Below are 6,241 nucleotides of genomic sequence, written 5' to 3'. Positions count from 1 at the left end.
GGCAAACAAGGCACTTATGTTTTCTTATAAATATATGGGCTAGGAGGATTAGATTACCGCTTTGTACTTACAAGTGTGTGGTAGAGATTTCATCTGATCTGAAAGTCACTTCACTGTTTCAAAATAACCAGTGTGTAACATCAGTATTTCCATCCAAAAGTTTAAAAAGTCTCTTGAAAAATTAAAGGATACTAAAGCCCACATGTCTTATCTCTTCAAGTGGTGAACTCTTGTCCCTACACCAGAATTTATGAATCATAGTTAATAAATATAAAAATATTATCAATCCAAATTAAGTAAATACAACTGTATTTCTCAAAAGGAAAAATGATACAAATGCCATTATATTATTACATATTATATTATAAGTATTACTAGAGGCCCGGTGCACAAAAATTTGTGCACTCGGGTGGGAGGGGTGTCCCTCAGCCTGGCCTGTGCCCTCTTGCAGTCTGGGACCCGTCGGGAGATAATGACCTGCTGGCTTAGGCCTGCTCCCGGGTGGCAGAGGGAAGGCCCAATCCCTAGGTGCAGCCCCTGGTCGGGCTCAGAGCAGGGCCGATTGGGGAGTTGGGGCCCCCCCCCCCCCCGTCATGCACAGAGCAGGGCGGATCGGGAGGTTGCGATGCAACCCTCAGTCACGCTCAGGGTAGGGCCTATTGGGGGGTTGGGGCACTGCCCCCTGTCACACTCAAGGCAGGGTCGATGGGGAGGTTGCAGCACCACCCCCTGTCACACACAGAGCAGGGCCAATCAGGGGGGTTGGGGTGCTGCCCCCTGTCACTCACAGAGCAGGGCCCATCAGGGGGGTTGGGGCTCCGTACCCTGTCATGCACAGAGCAGGGTCAAACAGGGGGTTGGGGATCTCCCCCTGTCATGCACAGAGCAGGGCCTATAGGGGAGTTGGGGCACTGCCCCCGTCACACACAGAGCAGGGCAGATCAGGGGGTTGGGGCGCCACACACTGTCACACACAGAGCAGGGCCGATCAGGGGGTCGGGGTGCCGCACCCTGTCACACACAGAGCCGCAGGGCGATCAGGGGGTTGGGGAGCTCCCCCCTATCAGGCACAGAGCAGGGCTGATCAGGGGGTTGGGGCGCCTTCCCCTGTCACGAACAGAGCAGGGCAGATAGGGAGGTTGTGGCAGATAGGGGGTTTGGGTGCTGCCCCCTGTCACGCTGATCCTGGTGCCGGGAGGCATATTATCCTTTTACTATACAGGATAGAGGCCTGGTGCATGGTTGGGGGCCAGCTGGTTTGCCCTGAAGGGTGTCCTGGATCAGGGTGGGGGTCCCGCTTGGGTGCCTGGCCAGCCTGGGTGAGGGGATGATGGCTGTTTGCAGCTGGTCACACCCCCTTCAGAGTGGGGGTCCCCACAGGGGTGCCTGGACAGTCTGGGTGAGGGGCTGAGGGCTGTTTTCAGGTTGGCGGGTGACTGAAGCTCCCAACCGCTCCTTTTTTTCTTTTTTTTTTATTCAGCTTTAGCTCTGAGGCTTGGCTCCAGCTCTGAGGCCTCGGCTGCTGAAAGCAGGTATCTGGTTTGTTTGGGTTCTATAATCGAAACACTGTTTCAACTCCAGCTCTGAGATCTCGGCTGGCTGAAAGCAGGTTTCTGGGGTTTTGTTTAGCTTCTATATTCGTAACAATGTTTCAAACTGCAAACTCAGAGGCCGGCAGCGGCAGGCGGGGAATGTTGGAGTCCTCCGTCACTGAAGCAAGCAAGCAAGCCTCATGTTCACTTCAAGCTGCCTGGCTTCCGACGCCATCTTGGCTGGAAGTTAATTTGCATATCGCCCTGATTAGCCAATGGGAAGGGTAGCAGAGGTACGGCTAATTACCATGTTTCTCTTTTATTAGATAGGATAATATACTATAGTCCTATAATTTTTAGACAGGACTTTCTGTCCAAAATGGCAGTGATGAGTTCTGAAAGCAGAGGGGTCTGCATCCTGATGACAGGTCAAGAATTATTATAGCCCCAGGAGACAGGCTCCATGAGGTGTCTGGGTGGTAGGTATGAAATTAAATAAATGAATAAATACACTGCAAATCTTTTGTGATAAGGTAATAAAAATGGAAACTCTTAAGTATCTATGGAGAATTTGCTGTTGTTAGCAATTGAATATGCTCCTTTCCTTGCAGGTTGTCCTGATTTATTAAGAATCTGAGCATTCAGAATTAACTATATGATACCTTGAAATGACTTAGTCAACATTGTCATACTTTCTATTATAGAAAGAACTACCCATCTGTATTTATTCAGAAAACTTGCATTTAGAGCCAGGTTGGGGAGTGGCTTTTTAAACAAAATATTTGATTCAATGAAATCAATCATCACATTGAAGAGCAAAACTGCCATCAACAGAGCCAGTAAGCTTAGTGGTATATTTTTGGAGCCAGATTCCATGGGTTCAGTCAGGACTATTCCTCACTGTCACTTTTCACAAGTTGTATAACCTCTCTGTCCTTGCTGTCTTTGAAAAATATATAGCTCACAGCTTTATTGAGGTAAAATTCACATACCATACAATTTTCCCATTTAAAGTGTTCAAGTCCATGTTTTTAAATATCTTCACAGAGTTGTGCAACCATTACCAAAACAAATTTTAGAACATTTTCATCACTTCAGAGAGAAATCCTTAATGATTAGCAGTCACTGTCCATTCCCCCAACCTCTTCAATCTTTGGCAACCACTATCCTACTATTTTAATAGATTTTCTTTTTATGGAAATTTCATAAAAATAACATCATACAATATGTCATCTTTTGTGTCTAACTTCCCTTCATTAGCATAATATTTAAAAAGTTCATGCTGTAGCATGTATCAGAAGTTCATTCCTTTTTGTTGTCAAATAACATTTTATTGTATGGATTACTATATTTTACTTATTTATTTATCACTTGATAGACATTTGGGTTGTTTCCACTATTTGGCTATTAATGTACATCTGCATAAGTTTTGTGTAAACATGTGCTCTCATTTCTCTTGGGTATATACCTAGGAATGGAATTGCTGGATCATATAATAACCCTATGTTTAATCTTTTAAGGAAATGCCAAATTGTTTCCAATGGAGCCGTACAATTTTACTTTCCTATCAGCAGTGATGTGGGTTTCAGTTTTCCACATCCTTGCCAACACTTGCTATTACCTGAAATTTTGATTATATAAATTACTAGAGGCCCGATGCACAAAGTTTTGTGCAAGAATAGACCTTCCTTCCCCTGGCTGCCGGCACCGCCTTCACTCCGGCCCAGAGCTGCCTTTCCCCCTCTCACTTTGTTGCGCCAATTTGCATATTACCTCCTTATTGGCTGTGGGCGCCGCCATCTTTGTTGTAAAGTTACAGTCAATTTGTATTTCCATCTTTATTAGATAGGATAGGGTGTGAAGGTTAATTTCATTATGGCTTTGATTTGCACTTCCCTGATAGCTAATAATTTTAAGCATCTTTCATGTGTTTCTTGGGCATTTGTAAGTCTTTGGAAAAATGTCTGGATCCAGTAACTATTTTGTAATTGGGTTATTTTTTTTGTATTGTATTATAAGTTTGGGAAAATTATGCAGGTACATTAAGTACTTAGAATAGTGTCTGGTATACAGTTGATGTGCAATAATATTAAGCAATTGCATTATAATTTCATTTAAAACTATGCTATTTCACTGAAAAAAATCTTTAAAACTTAAAGCCTTTGAGAAAAAGAGTTGACTAAGGGAACTCAACTGCAAAAAGAAAATGATCTTGATTTTTTAATTGTTCCTGATTCAATGTTTAATTATTTTCTTCCTATGAATTATTGCAATGGGCTTAATTAAAATAAATTAAGAAGAGTTTTTGTACTCTTTTTTCTTTAAAATAAATCTGACTTAGTAGTTGAAAGCCATCCTAAAAATAAATTGTTGCTATAAAGTATAGAGAAAAGCAATTCAATGAACAGATCTGTTTATCATGATCAAAAGATTTTAATAAGGAAAGGAGATACTTAGCTTATGTATATATGTTATATACACTAAATATACACTATTCTGAGAGCAAAACATTTCACTTTAATAATTTCTACAAGCTTTTTTCTTAGTATTCCAAGTTATGAAATATTTCACTTATATTTTATAAACTCAGAACAAGATTCTTTTTGAGAATGCTGACACATCATGGAAGGCATAGATTAAAGACATGTTTATAGATGCAAGTTCTATCACTTTTAAAATAAAGTAGGATATTTTCTTTCTTTTTATTTTTGCAAAATCATTTCCTGTTTAACCACGATGATCACAGAACAAAAGATGAAATGAGCATTTGGAGTCATAGAAGGTAGACAGGAATAGCCATTAGCTACTAATGGAAAAAAGTTCAGCAGGGGCATTAAATCTGTATTACAGAGCCACCAATTTGTATTTTATCATATTGATAATGAATATGAACATTACCATTGAAATGAAACTAGGCATTCTCTCTTTAATCCCAATAGAGAATTTAAATCAATAATGCCCACATTATCCATCTATGTGCATATCTATATATGCACATGTACTTTTAAAACACAAAATCATATAATGCATTTCACTTTTATTTCAAATCTTTAACACAGTGATGGACTTCTCTATTCCAATAAATTTATTCTATTAGTGTTTTTCAGTATTTTAAATTCCTGAGCTAAGTCAATAATGTTGATTGCTTACCATAAGCACTGTAAACGCTATTCTAATACAGGTTATTTGCTATTTGACATCCTCATCTATATGCATTATTCTGCTAGGAAAATTAAATGAAACCCTTGATTTAGAATCTGAAACACTTAGAAGTAATGATCCTGTTTACTGATTGACTGTGTTGTGGTTTTTAAGCACAGAGGAAATAGAGGAAACAAAAAGCAATATTCAAATAAAATGGAAGCATCTGAGTTACTTTAGAAAGCATTCATAGTCAAGAAATAATAGAATTTTATTTTATTTTTCCCTGTTTATGCCTCAGTGCTACTTCGCCAACATTGTTATTTAGCTCAATTTTGCCCATTTTGAGATGCACGATCTTTCCAAATTTAAATTTAATTAAACCTATCTATCAGAAACTCCAAGATTGGAACATTATTTATATAAATCAACTTTTGTGTTTTATATTTGTTTAAAATACATTATTAAAATAGGCTTATAAAATATCATTAATATATGTCCTTTAAAAGGTTTCATTTACAACCTATTTAATTGATCTCTAAATTTTATGTATATGATAGTACAGGGGCATGTATTGCAGATTACCTTCTTAGTAAAATGAGATACTACAGAGTAATGTCTATGGGTGTTTGTAGAGATAGTAAAAATTTGCTGGACATTTTTTCTATGAAAATTGAAGGAACATTTAAAGTGCTTTGCCTCCTTTATCTTTTAAGTATGTAGTTGGTCTCAAGTCTCTATTTCAAATGGGAATATCCTAGTAAAGTCAATCACACATGGTTGCAACATGAATGGTTGGATATTTAGCATTTGAATTAGCCTTATGGGTATATTTAAAGCTAGGAATGAATAAACTTATTTCAGAGAAGACAACATAAAGATAAAGCTTCCAAAGTATAGTATTTTGAGTTGAGCAAAATGTAACTTGGGGAACTTGTTCTATTTGGTTCTAAACAATTTCTTTTATAAAAGATTAATTTAAATTGAGCTGAACATTTGAGTTTACCTATCTTTCCAAATAATAAAATATCTTTTGTCTCTGATGTTACTTCTTCCAGTTGAAGTACATTAGACAAAATAGAGGTATTATGCATTATTTTGCTATATGCTGCTATAAAGTGAAGCAGACTTAGAACATATGAAGTAATTAAAATATTAATAAGAGTATATTAAACACCAACTGTAAAAATTCTCATTTCTAGATCCATAATATTTGGCTTACATAGTTTTAATTATTTGGAGTATCAATTTCATTAATTTAATTTAATTTTTCAAAAAGTAACCAGTTTGTTGTGGGGAAATGAAAACAATTTACAGGACAAATATTTTCATTAAGACCAAAAATTCCCACAAGAAACCAAAAGAAAATTATGGGTAGCTAGTCTTCAGGAGGATAGCTTATAGCAGTGGTTCTCAACTTTGGCTGCACAGTAAAATCACCTGGGAATCTTTTTAAAATCCTGATTTCTGGGCCTCATCCTCTGGAAATTCTGTTTCTTTGATATTAATGTTGTGTTCTCACCACCCCATAACAAAGAAACAGAATTTCTGGAGGATGAGGTCCAGAA

The sequence above is a fragment of the Myotis myotis genome, unplaced genomic scaffold, assembly GCF_014108235.1.
Source record: "Myotis myotis isolate mMyoMyo1 unplaced genomic scaffold, mMyoMyo1.p scaffold_m19_p_5, whole genome shotgun sequence".
NCBI classification, from domain to species: domain Eukaryota; kingdom Metazoa; phylum Chordata; class Mammalia; order Chiroptera; family Vespertilionidae; genus Myotis; species Myotis myotis.
This window is presented reverse-complemented; position numbering follows the sequence as displayed.